At 44.8% G+C, this 14,311-nt stretch overlaps 1 pseudogene; it reads right to left on the minus strand.

Annotated features, from left to right (window-relative positions):
- Positions 1-8,486: 8,486 nt before the first annotated feature.
- LOC129326216 (uncharacterized protein K02A2.6-like) lies at positions 8,487-11,867 on the minus strand (annotated as a pseudogene).
- Positions 11,868-14,311: the final 2,444 nt, after the last annotated feature.

The following is a 14,311-nucleotide window of genomic DNA, read 5'->3' on the forward strand; positions in this document are numbered from 1 at the left end:
AGGATGAGGCCCTGCATCAGTGGAGGAGATCAACAGGACAACAACAGAACAGAGGTCTCTTGCTTCATAACAACTAGTTACCGGTCAAGATAAGCATTTGACCTAATTCTGTAATTCACAAATAGGAACTTAAATAGAGGAAGTTTAAGATGTAAAATCAACCTTGTTGATTTTAAAATAAAATTTTATTTAATTAATAAAGTGCTGTGGTCTTTGGGTTCCTTGATTGACTATCTGTTACCTTAATGACAGGGGCCCAATCTCCTGGTAGTCTTGGGGCAGTACTAATTATTAATTAGCAAGAATTAACATTTTTAATAATATCCCTTACAATTGGACTGACTTTCAAAGTAGATAAGAAGCTTCAATTTGTACAAAATACAGCCACATTCTGGGCATGGTTGAATATCAGGAACTCATCCTGTCCTCAGCTGTCCATTCACATCTGTGCATAATTTCCTTTTCTTTCCATTCCTTTCCCTTCCTTTCCTGATACAGTTGTTTTGACCACAACCTTTAGCTTAATCCCACATTAACAAGGGGGGGATATCACTCCAATCACAAAAGGTTTTTTTAAAAGTTTAAATTGGATTGCTAAAAGGTAGGATGCCAGTGACCTGGTAATATATGGATCCTTATCTTGTAAAAGAAAAGAAAGGTTTGTGTACATAATTCAAAGTGCTTTAAAGCATTAGGGCTCCTGTAGCCATTTGTTTAATGCTGAGCCTAATACATTTGCAGTGCTGGGTGAAGAATTTTCTTTTTGCTTTGGCCTTTTGTTGATTTCTCCCCACCTGTACAGCAATGCTTTATTTTGGTGTTAATGCTTTTTGTTGCTATGTTTTATCTTTTGATACTGTTTTATTATTTTAATTGTTGTTAGAAGCTGTCTCAGAAGTTGTATAAACTGAAGTGCTGGACAGAAATGCTTAGTCTTTAAAAAAAATTCATATAGTTTGATTTCTTTTGCCATGATCCAAGGGAATGGTCTGGTACCCTCATTCCAAAATTAATATTTTAATTTAAATTAATTTATATTTTTGATGCAGCTTCCATGAAAATGGTTGGGACAACCAACTCAGCAGAAACATGCCAGCCATCTGTACATTACACTTTCTATCCCAGCAAAACATTATTAGAGAAGGCAAACAATTTCTAAAATTTGTTATTCTCTGAATGAAACATAACATCTTAAAACAAGCACTCTGGATTGTTAACAAATACCATCTCCCTGTTTATCCTGGTGTTCCATCTACTGTAGAAGATAAAATACTATTTTACTTCCAGGGATTAGAACCTCTGAAAAGCTGCTTTTATTCTTTGATTATTACTAGTACATAGAAGTAATTAATGTGTAACATCTGAGAAGCATTAACTTCACCCATATTTTACAACAATCTAATATTTATGTACAAGGCAGATTACCAACATAAAAACTAACCAGGCGCTAGTATTAATTTAATTAATTTGTATAGCATTAAAAAAAAGTCTTGATAGATTTCTGATATTAAAGTCAATGAATCAGTGGTCTAATTGTCATTAGATTACATAAACACAATAATCCCTGCCATAATGCAAATAAATGCAATATACCCCGGGGGATGACATTTTGATTGTAATAAAACTGTCATCTAGATGAATATCTAACTTTGTTGGTTCTATTGTATTAAAAGGGCTTAAATTCCCCATGTCCTAATCGTTATGACTAAGCAATCCATCCTGCATGTGGCACATTCATGTGAAAAAGGGGATGTAGTATCGTCTGTGAAGTCACACACTGAATATAGATTTCTAAACAGAGCACCTTAGACTTGGCAACAGGACATCCAATAGTCAGAATAAGAAATTTTAATCATTTTCCAAACTGAATAACTTGGCCTATCTGGCTAATACAACAACAACAACATTTGATTTATATACTGCCCTTCAGGACAACTTAATGCCCACTCAGAGCAGTTTACAAAGTATATTATTATTATCTCCACAACAAAACACCCTGTGAGGTGGGTAGGGATGAGAGAGCTCTGAAAGAGCTGTGACTGACCCAAGGTCACCCAGCTGGCTTCAAGTGGAGGAGTGGGGAATCAAACTTGGTTCTCCAGAGTACCGTGCTCTTAACCACTACGCTAAACTGGCTCTCACACAGCAAAGTCACTGGGATGAATTTCTCATAGAAGATTTCTGGATGTGATGTTCCTAGAGTAATTTTGTATCTTTTGGACATGGTGCTTCCAGACTGAAGGGACCATTCACGGCACACTGTAAAAGGATATCATAAATTCTGGCCTAGGGTTGCCGGGTCCCCTGTGGGGTCAAACCAAGGGTTGGGAAGCAGGGTACTTACCCTAGCACACTTGTATTGTGTGTGCATGCTCCCATGCTCCTCCTTTGTGCTGTAAATTGATGGCCAGTATGTAGGGGAAGTTATGGGTGCCCTTGCAAAAAATTTTAATGACTCGCCCTCTCCCCCAGTGCGACTCATAGCTTCCCCATCATGGCAGAAAATGACATCATTTTCCAGTGCAACAGAGGAGCGTGAGCACACTCCATGTGTGTGCCTCCCCCAAGGTGCCTGCCAGCAGGTGAGCAGAAGTGGGGGAGCAATGGATCCCCACCCCAGGGGGAATGGCACTCCTATCTGACTCCATCACTGCCTTTCATTTTAACTAATTCATTCACTGTCACAAGATTGTTGGTGGTATGATCAATAGCATGTCAGTTAAATTATGAGAAGAAATGTATTCCAGGTACTCTTTAGGTAGTCACCTTGACATTGCTTGTCACATACAGAATTGCCTGTGCCACATACTAGAAATCTTACTCAACCTTCCAAAAATAAGAGGTTATACTAAATTAATGAAACTGTGAAAACAGCTAAGTACACAGTCATTATCAAAAAGCACATAATAGCTTTAGGTTGGCAGGTCCCCTTACCCTCTGGGCAGGAGACCTGGCACTCACCTTTGTCGAGGTCGTCTTCTGTGTGTTCCCAAGGCTGCGTGATGATGTCACTTCTGGGAACTGACATCATCGCGCAAGGCCTTGTGCCATCCCTGGGCTTGTTTGGGGTCAAATCAGGCCCATTTGGGGCATAAATTGGCCCACTATGAAGTGCAGGAGCTCTCCAGGGATCTCTCGGCAGCACTCTGGACTTCTGTAGGTTTGCCCTTTTGCATACCCCAGAGGATTGTTTCTGGCCCCAGGCTGGTAAGGTAAGGATGGGGGTGGCCCCAAAGATGTTCTGCTGTAAAAAAGAGCTATGATCCAGTGACACCTTGGAGGCTGTGACACCACTTAGCTTCCAACCCCACCCCCATCTTCCCCCTCAGACACAATGCTGGGAGCAGGGTAGGACTTGGAGTGTCTGCCGGGGGAGGGGGTGGCGATTAGGTTTCACACTCTCTCACAGCACTGCTGGTGTCCGATAAACCGGGCAGATGGGTGGTGCATGGGGCCGGGGGCAAGGCTGTTGCGAGGATGTGAGGATGTGGCGAGGGGAGGGGGGTTGTGGAGCAATCTGTCAGCCAATTTAATGGATCTCAGAGGCACCTTGTTGGCACGGCCAGCCTGCTCTCTTATTTGCTGTCTGAGAAGGGAGGGAGTTGTAGCTGGGGCTTTAGTCCACTCTCCCCTCCCTATTGGGGTTCCTGCCACAAGCGCCAGCCATGCCATCCTGGTATTTTTCCACTGAGTCATGCAGATCAGCAAGATATTCTCTGTCTGGCCCAAGTTGCTGCAGGTGACATCAGAGTCACAGAGTGTTCTCCCATCTTGCCTGGCAAGTCCCTTGATGGACAGCTTCCTAGGCTCCAAGACTTGGGGGGGGGGCTAACACTGGAAGGCAGGGGCTCTGGCTTCAGCCCTGGCTGGGTGCCTCTTGGTCCTGCTGCCTCTCTGATTTACTTTTCTGGGAGAGGGGTGTGAATTTCTTGGATTGGCAGTGGCAGCAGTGTGTGTGTGCGTTAGTAAGTGGTGCTTCAGCTACCAGCCTGGCCCTTGCCAGAAATGGGGGGGTGGGCGGGTGCCTTGTTTGCAACTTGGGTGTACATTCCCCCTGCCCCCAGCAGTGCAGGGCTCCCTTCTAGCCAGGTATCTTTGTTGGGGCGCTGCAGTCGAGTGATCTTTGTGCCCTGATTGCCCACTCTCTGGAGAGGAAGGGAGTGGCAATGACAGGTGGTGGCAATTGCGGCCTGCAAATTGGCTCCACCTTTCCCTGCTACTCATGGGGCTGTCAACAGCAGCTGCCCGGCAATTGGAGGATGCTGCCAGAGTTGCTAGGGAAACGAGGGAGCATGTGCTGCAAGCTGGGCATCACTGCACTTGGCCTGGTTTTCTCCACCAGCATAGCTTGCTCATGAAAGTCCTTTGAGAGAGAATGAGTGATGCCAGATATCTGCTGGCACCTGCACAATGGCGCTGACGTGAGGTTAGGATTGCATCACCCATGTCTCATCTCATCAGGCCCTTACCCTCCTCCAAATGTTTCTTTTTGAATTATGTACATTTCCTTTCTAGGGATACTCAAGAATTTGTTTTAAATGCCATGACCGCTGAAAGATTAGTTTTTCCTAGATGCTGGAAAAGGAATATAACTCCAAGTAAAGAGGAGTGGTAGGAGAAATTAAAGGAATTTGTACAGTTTGAATAAACTAACCTGTATATTGAATGGAAAAAATTAGTTAAGTTTGATAAATGGAATGTTATTCTGACTAACATGGAAAAATGAGTTTAATGCCTATATGAATTTTTTTTACAGAGTTGGAGATGACTTTGTAAAGCTTTGTACTGAACATTTTTAACTGAATAAAAAAAATGATTTAAAATTTAAACAAAAGAAACAAACATCCTGATAGCTAGAGTGCTAAATAAGAATATAAAATATAACCTAATGCTTTTTTGGAGAATCAGTTACATATTTTAAATAATTTCTTTGCACCAGACAGAGACTCCCTGGGGAAAGAAACTTTTGCCATCCAAGGCAGAGTTGCTGCTCCCTGCTCCATCTCTTGCCTTCTCTTAGTTATATCGATCCAGAAGAGTCAGCCGTGTTAGTCTGTAGTCGCAAAATAGTAAAGAGTCCAGTAGCACCTTTAAGACTAACCAAATTTATTGCAGCATAAGCTTTTGAGAACACCCGTTCTCTTCGTCAGATATATGGAGGATATGAAAAAACTGGCTATAGATATATAGGTGGTGAGGGGAGGGGGAGTAGATGCAAATCAGTTGCAAAAGTTATGAAAGACATGGAGTGCACAGTCCAGGCTGGATGTGACTCCTCCCCTCAATAGCTGACTCTGAATGGAATGCCTGAAAGGCAGTTACTTCTGATAATGAGATAACCATCCAGAGTCTCTATTCAATCCAAGTCTGATTGAGTCAAATTTACGTATGAATTCCAGTTCAGCAGCTTCCTGTTGGATTTTGTTTTTGAAACGTTTCTGTTGAACTATGGTGACCTTTAAGTCCTTGATGGAGTGTCCTGGTAGATTGAAGTGTTCTCCTACTGGTTTCTGGATATTGCCATTTTTAATGTCAGATTTGTGTCCATTTATTATTTTGTGCAGAGGTTGGCTCGTTTGTCCTATGTACAGAGCAGAGGGGCATTGTTGGCACATAAGGGCATATATCACGTTGGAGGGCGAGCAGCTGTAAGAGCCAGAGATTGTGTAGTTGATGCCATTGGGTCCTGTAATCGTATTTTCTGGGTAGATATGTGAGCAGAGTTGGCATCTAGGTTTGTTGCAGGGTCTGGTTCCTATGTTGGTGACTCTGTTAGCCAGTTCATGGTTGTTTGTGAGAAGTCATTTAAGGTTGGGGGGCTGTCTGTAGGCAAGGAGAGGTCTTCCACCCAGGGCTTGTGAGAGAGAGGCATCGTTTTCCAGGATGGGCTGTAGATCACTGATGACTATAATGGTGCAACCAGGGAAGGTATTTTCTTAGAGGTTGTCAAGACGTAAAGACATAGGACACCTTGGCTTCAAATTTGCAAGCATTAATTTCAGACTGACAGTCCATTGCAGGCTATGACAAGCTGACACACGATGGCTTGTTCAACAGTCACTTTTAAATGATTCCACGCCATACAGCTAATGTAAATAATGAATACCATGATCATAATATTTTCTTTTAATAGCCATCTTGAGGTTCAATGACAGTTTATCACAAAGGCAGTGACACAGCAACCCATAGGCAAGCATGAATATCTTGTATACTTGGGAGCTTTGATATGCAGAAAATATTGATTTGTAAATTTAAAAAACCTCCAGCCCCACATTGCCAGTGTATTTGCCAATCTCCAGGTAAGTACTACACAACAAAGAAGCCAAACTCCATTAAACAGCAAACCAAAAGTGGAAACCACACTGGAGGATCCAAATCAATAATTACCACACTAAAGTAAATATTTGTTCGTATATTCTGTGCTCAGTGAACCTCAATATAAATATTAAACAATCTATTCCAAAATACAGAATAATAATTTACATTCCATACAGTGAATAATACACATTTTAGTAATTTTCACAAAGACAATTTTAACACAGCTATAATAGCGACAGTTCCAAAATGAATATTTATTAAATCCTTTTAATAGCTCAAATCCCCATCTTTCACGTACACAAGTCTCATCAATTGGGTATAGAACCTAAGAAAATGCAGCATGATATTCGCTAGTGCACACAAGGCTAATAATTTTTGTTGGTGTACACAAGGCTATTCATAAAGTCTAGTTGTATGTTTCAGGTGGCTGAGAAGATATCAAAGCCCGTGTCTGGCATGGACTCAACAATGGGCTGGCTGATGTCCAACTTGTTTCCCTCTGCTTCATCAGGAGTCCCTCGTCAGAATGACCATCAACAATTCAATCTTAAACTGCAAACTTTGCATCTCTTCAGCATGTATAGAGCAGAGAGATGCCTGATTGCTACACATGGCAGCTATTAAAAGGATTTAATAAATATTCATTTTGGAACTGTCGCTGTTATAGCTGCGTTAAAATTGTCTATGTGAAAATTACTACAATGTGTATTATTCACTGTATGGAATGTAAATTATTGTTCTGTATTTTGGAATAGATTGTTTAATATTTATATTGAGGTTCACTGAGCAAAGAATATACGAACAAATATTTACTTTAGTGTGGTAATTATTGATTTGGATCCTCCAGTGTGGTTTCCACTGTTGGTTTGCAATCTCCAGGTAAGGCCTGGAGATTTCCTGGAATTACAACTGATATCTCGACTAGAAAGGTTGGTTCCCTTAGAGGAAATGGCAGTCTTGGAAGGTGGGCTGTATGGCACCATACCCTGTTGAAGTCCCTCTCCTTCCCAAACTCTGCTCTTCCCAGGCTCTACCCTCAAATCTCCAGGAATTTCCCAACACAGAATCAGCAACCTTAAGTCCCCCTCCACACACATGGGTTGATGAGAACTGAGCATGCTCATTCCCCTTGGAATATCAAGCACAATTGAAAGTTGGTGAAGCAGGGTGGGATGGAGCTCAGAGTAATTCCAGCCCAGAGTGATTTAGTTCAAACAACGTACTTTATTGCCAGCCAGAATAGACAGACTGACAGTAGAAGAGAACCCCTCAATATATACATACAAACCCTGCCCCAGACTTAACCAACAACCAATAGCAAAAAGCACTCTAGGATACCATCATTTGCATGAACTATATACATTATATAGTTTATAAGAATGTGATTGGCCTTTATAAGAATGTGATTGGCCTTTATTGATAGTGGGCCATTGGCTGCTTGCCAACTGTAACCACCAATAAGATTCAGCGTCAGGAAAGCCTTATCGTTTATTCAAGCTAGGGCCAATACATAACACCCCTCCCCCATAAGCTTGGGACAACTCGTTGCAGACAAAGTCCCGTAGGTGAACTGGGTGGTTCCGAGTCCTTTGCAACCTGCGTAACTCCCAGGAATTTCCAGGCTCGCTGGCTGGTGACTGATAATCCGTAGAGGCCTCTCTTTGTTCGGCTATGGTGTCCTCATTTCTTTTGGCAGCCTCGGCTCTGATGTCTGTCGGCGGCAGGTTGGGATGGGCCTCTCCCAGGTCAGCCCCTTGGCTCTTGGACGCTGTGGCTGAAACAGTCCCGTTGTCCACAACAGCAGGGGCAAGTCCCATACTTGGCTCCTGCTTGTGTGCCGGCCACCTCTGACACAGTCGGTCTACATGCTGGCGGTAAAACTTGCCTGCCGAGTCAGCCAATTCGTACGACACGGGCCTCGTAGCACAGAAAATAGTTGCGGGGAACCACACCGGGCTGCTGCCATAGTTTCTCACAAACACAAGATCCCCTTCCTGGAACCTCCGAAGCGCCTCAGAGGGCCCGGACTCTCTTTTGACATCTGGGGCGAAGTCAGGGTGCAGGCGGTCGAGTAGCATCGTCAGCCGCCGTCCCATAAGCAGCTCGGCTGGGCTCCAACTGGTGGCGGCGTGCAGAGTGATATGCTGCCTCAAAAGAAGTTCCATCAGTCACAGGTTCAGGTCCCCGTTACCTAGTCTGTGCAGCGATTCCTTAGCCGTTCGCATCATCCTCTCTGCCTGCCCATTGGTGGATGGATGGAATGGTGCCGACGTAACATGCTGGATGGTGTTGTTATCAAGGAACTGCTGGAACTCCCTTGATGTGAACTGTGTGCCATTGTCTGATACAATACTATCGGGACTGCCATGTGTAGCAATCAGGTGCCTGATTGCGTGGATGGCACTGGTAGAGGTCATTGCAGCAACAGGGATGACTTCCAGCCATTTAGAGAAAGAGTCCACCACAATCAGGAATGTGCGCCCCTGGAATGGCTCCACAAAGTTGATGTGGAGCCGCGACCATGCTGTCCGCGTTGTCTCCCATGCCTGTACCGGTGCTTGAGGCATCTCTGGGCAAGACTCTTGGCAGGGCTGGCATGTTCGAACCCATTCCTCGATAGGAGAGTCCAATCCTGGCCACCAAATGTAGCTTCTGGCCAGGGCCTTCATCTTTACGGTGCCGGGGTGCCTGACATGAAGCACCTCGAGCACCCGTTTCCGTAGCTTGGGAGGAATCATGACCTGACTCGCCCATAGGAGGCATCCCTTATGCACTGACAGCTCATGCTGGCGGGAACTGTATGGTTGGAATTCAGAGCCCATTCTGCTGTCAGGCCACCCCCTCCACACCCAGTTGAGAACCTGGGACACGGTGAGGTCCTTGGCAAAGCAGGCGACGACGTCCGAAGTGAGAAGGGGCGGCTGTGGCAGGTCTTCAAGTTGCATGACCCCGTGAGCAGGTGAGGGGTTGGTGGCTGGCTCTGGCAATGGAAGGCGGCTGAGAGCATCAGCATGTCTGATGGCCTTGCCGGGACAGTAGGAGAGCTGGTAGTCGGAGGCCGACAAGAAGACTGACCACTGCAGCATACGAGGGGACATGACTTGAGGCATTTGGTGGTTGGGTGCAAAGAGGCCCAAGAGCAATTTGTGGTTGGTAGCGATCTCGAAATGCCGGCCATAGACATAATCATGAAACTTCTTCACGCCGGCGACTAAGGCCAGATCCTCCTTGTTAATTTGGGCGTAGTTGCGCTCGGAGAGAGTCCTTGAAAAGTAAGCGATGGGGGCCTCCCGCCCATCTGGCAACCAGTGACTCAGGACGGCGCCAATTCCATAAAGTGAAGCATCGCTGGCAAGGATGAGCGGCTTTCCTTCATCAAAGTGCGTGAGGACAGAATTGGAGGACAGGAGCTGACAGCGGCGAATGCAAGGGCGTGTTTCTTTCCCTAAACCCCGGGAATGTTCTTCTCCAGAAAATGATGAAGAGGCTCGGCTATCGATGCCTTATGAGGCAGGAAGGCATGATAGAAGTTGAGGAGACCCAAGAAAGCTTGCAGCTCTTTCTTCGAATGAGGGGGAGGTGTTTTTGTGATGGCCTGCACTTTACTGTCTGTTGGGTGGATACCGTCGGCGTCGATAAGGAACCCGAGGAACTCTACACGTGGGGCTCCGAACTGGCATTTCTCTTTCTTTACCTTTAGCCTGGCATCTTGGAGGCAGCGTAGGACTTCTCAGAGGCGGTCAGTGAGCTCGACTGAGGATGCTCCCGCTATCAGGACATCATCAAAGTAGGAAATGATGCCAGGAATCCCTTTGAGCAGGCCTTCCATCAGTCCCTGAAAGATGCCGGGGGCTACACTTATGCCAAATTGCAGCCTCTTTACCTTGAAAGCATCACGATGCGTTACGATGGTCTAGGCTTCCGCGGTGGCGTTGTCCACTGGGAGTTGTTGATATGCCTGTGCCAGGTCGATCTTTGCAAAAGTCTTTCCCCCTGTGAGAGATGCCAGGAGGTGGCTGACTACCAGCACCGGATATGCGTGCTGGTGGAGCACCTTGTTAATGGTGCACTTGTAATCTGCACAGATGCGTACAGCCCCGTTGGCCTTGATGGGCGTTACAATTGACATGAGACACGGGCTTGAGAACCCCTTGGGCTAGCAGGTGCTCTAATTCTTCATTGATGTGCGGTTTGAGTGCCAAGGGGACTCTTCTTGCCTTGAGCCGGATTGGCTGAAATGAAGGGTCGAGGTCAAATGACACTAGAGGTCCAGTGTAGCACCCCAATGATCCGTCGAAAATGGCTGGGAACTCTGCACAGACTGCCTCTAGATTAACGTGGCCGATTTGTTGGACTCCGGTGACTTGGATGCCCAATGCCTCGAACCAATCAAGTCCAAGGAGACTAGTGAGGCGCCCCTTCATGACGACGAGACGGATGGGCCCCTGGATCTTCTTGTACATTACCCGGACTTGGCCAATTCCAGCGACAGGTACTTGCCGACCTTGGAAGTTTGTCAGGGTGACATTACATGGCTTGAGCTTTGGAACATCCTTCTTTTGGCAAATTTGGCAATAGGTAGCCATGGAGATGATCGATAGTGCTGACCCGGTGTCCAGCTCCATCTCACATGGTGAGCCTTCGAGCAGCACAGTGACATGGATTTTCTTTTTCGAGCCGATCTTGGTGTTCAAGACGATGCTGTTCTCATGACATACCTCTGCCAGGATCGACCCTTTGGTTGACGCAGAGACTGGGAAAGTGAGCTTCCAGGTTTGACAGCTCTACAGGTCCACGTGATATGGCCCTGCTTACTGCACCTCCAACATTCCGTGTCACGGAATCTACATTGCCTATGATAGTGGTTCCCCCCACAACTAGTATAGTGGAACCCTGGGTGCTTTTGCGGACTCTGATGCTTGGGCTGTGTTGTTTGGGTGCGAAGGACTTCATCTTCACTTTCAGACTCACCTTTGATTCTCTTGATGCACCGGCTCAGTTTTTTTATGAAGTACTGGACTTCTTGACTGCCGCACATCTTTGGTAGATTGCTCCGCCGCCTCAGCTGCGATGGCCTCTTCATAAGCTGCTTTAAAGTCAAAGTCTTTTTTGGTGAACAGATGCCGCTGCAGCTTTTCATCATGCAGGCCACACACTAAATGATCTTGCAAGGCTTCTTCCAAATTGGCGAACTCGCACAGACGGACCAACTTCCTTAAGGCCGCGACGAACATCGTGACTGTTTTGCTGGATGCCTGGTCCCGCTTGTAGAAGGTGTGGCGGCTTGCAATTGGTGATGGTTGTGGTGCGAAATGCTCCTTCAGCTTTTCAATAATGTTGTCAAGTGACACTTCTGCAAGCTTCTCAGGGGCTGTGAGGGTGCGGGCTATTTCAAATGTAGAATGGCTGCAGGCACTGAGGAAGGCAGCTTTCTCCCGTGCAGCGCCAGAGATCTCATTGGCCATGAGGTAAAATTGAAAACGTGAGACATAGGAGTCCCAGTCTTCACCAGTGGCATCAAATGGTTCGAAGTGGCCCTTGGTGGCCATACCATCTGTCTTTTGGGCAAGCATGAGTGGAGGAGGTGACAATTCTTCCCTGGTAAGTGATTTTGTTTTTTGCCACGGGGCTGCCTACCCGCTGGGCATTATATATCTCTTGGCTGTGGGGCTGCTTACCCACCTGAGGTAATTCACCTCTGGGTGATATTCAGCTCTGGGTGCTGTCGGGCTGCCTACCCACCTAGCATCCCATCCTCGTCGCCAGTATTGTGTACTGAGCCTGGAGCTCAGAGTAATTCCAGCCCAAAGTGACTTAGCTCAAACAACGTACTTTATTGCCAACCAGAACAGACAGACTGATAGTAGAACAGAACCCCTCAATATATACATACAAACCCCACCCCAGACTTAACCAACAACCAATAGCAACAAGCACTCTAGGATACTATCATTTGCATGAACTATATACATTATAAAATATTTATAAGAATGTGATTGGCCTTTATTGATTGCGGGCCATTGGCTGCTTGCCAACTGTAACCATCAATAAGATTCAGCATCAGGAAAGCCTTATAGTTTATTCAAGCTACGGCCAATACGTAACAGATGGGGAATGACAGAGTGAGATAAGAGTTAAAGATTATAGCATCTTAAAAAGACAGATTTGGAAGAGAGGAGTTGCTTAACTCTTCCCCACACACTTGTTTGCAGGGCGTTTAATGTTGAGCTGCCTAGTTGAATGCCTGTTTATAAAGCAGGAAAATAGGGCCACCCACAGGCAAGGTAGATCATATCCAGGGACAAAAAAAACCCCTTTGTAAACTTTAAAAAATCTACTCCTTCCAGCTTAGCAGCTTGATTAGTATATACAATATTTTTCAGGAGACACAAAATGGTGAGGGAAGTCAATCAAACAAAGAAAGGGGGATGGAAACAGAAGAAAAGTAGCTGAAAATAGCCAGGAACGTGGTCTATATTATTTGTATATGGCACAGGGAAAGAGAGGTAAAATACCCTTACACTGTATCATACTACAAATTTTGGGGCTACTCGATCTGTGTTCTGTTAACCTAGATCTAAAGCTCAGCAGCCAGTGCTGTAGGTCAACTGAGCTAAACTGTTAAGGTTCAGAAATCTATTTATTCCTGAAACTTGGCACTTGCTCTACGGAGCGAAGGTAGATTTGCCTTCCCCAGGCTATCACTTAAACTGTCCTATCTCTGGAGATGCCAGATGGTGCTCAGTAGTAACAATCTCAAAGAAACAACAGTGTAAAAAAGCAAAAACACAGATGCTGAAACATACCACTGCAAAAATTTATCTAAACCAGATCACTTTATAAGAATAACAGTCTCCATCAACTCAACGGACTTAGAAGGATAACTTTGCTTAGGATGGCACTGTAATACAAAATGTCCAGGTTCGAATGCAATAATTTGACAAGAAACTTCCTGTTTCAAGGAAAACCCTTTTTCTCGGAGTTTTTTTTTTCTGGGAAAAGGGGTGGCGGAACTCTCAAGAGGGAAATGGGGAAGAAACACACGGGATTCTTTGAAATAATATTATTTTCACGCACTATTGCCAAGTATTTTCAAGAGGTGCGGGAACTCTGTTCCACCATGTTCCCCCTGAAAAAAAGCCCTACCTTTTCTTTAGATAACTTTTTATGATTTTACCAGGAGAACTTTTACATCTAGCTGGTTCCTGAATGAATCTGCTAATGAAGGCCATCCAATTCCTAACTTAACCATTTATTGAAATAGTCTTTCCAGAAAGGGTTTTTCTTTTATCTTGTAAGAACATTTCAAAATTCATAATGAACATGGACAACTGAGAGTGCCAGAAATTCCATGAGTGTGAAGGTTCCTGTACAAATTAATTCAGGAACTAGCTATATATAAAAGTGATCCTCACACCACCATAAAAATCACCTGAAGAAGGGTGATTTAAAACCTTTAAAATGGGATTACCCGATTTCTATCAAAGCAGTGTAATGAATTTATATATTGTATATTCTTCTTATAACATATGAAAATATATACAAACATACATATGGTTTATATATTGCCTAAGGTTGAGAACTCCACCCCAGAACTTAACTGGACTGGTGGAGGTTCCAAGGCTGGTGGCAAAGGACCCGACAGTGACTGAACCAACAACAGCAATCCACCAGTGGAAGTGTGTTGGTGTGTTTCAGGCAATTCCATCACCGCAATGACCATAGGGAACTTTTTTCACAGTGGGCAATTAGAAAGCCCAAGGTATGCGCATTGATACCTACTAGAAATAGCATCTCACATCTTTTATAAGGCATTTATAAAGTAGCAGGAGATGTCTTAGGTATCAGAAAATATATATTGCCTTTAACATGGAGCAACAGCAGCTGATCAAAGAGGGGATTTGATGGCAGTTTGCTACTTTTTAATCACCTCCTATTGTAATATGGGAATGATCCATCTATATGCACATGTCTTGAAAGAGGGTGCCTTGAA

The sequence above is a fragment of the Eublepharis macularius genome, chromosome 3 (genome assembly GCF_028583425.1).
Source record: "Eublepharis macularius isolate TG4126 chromosome 3, MPM_Emac_v1.0, whole genome shotgun sequence".
NCBI lineage: Eukaryota > Metazoa > Chordata > Lepidosauria > Squamata > Eublepharidae > Eublepharis > Eublepharis macularius.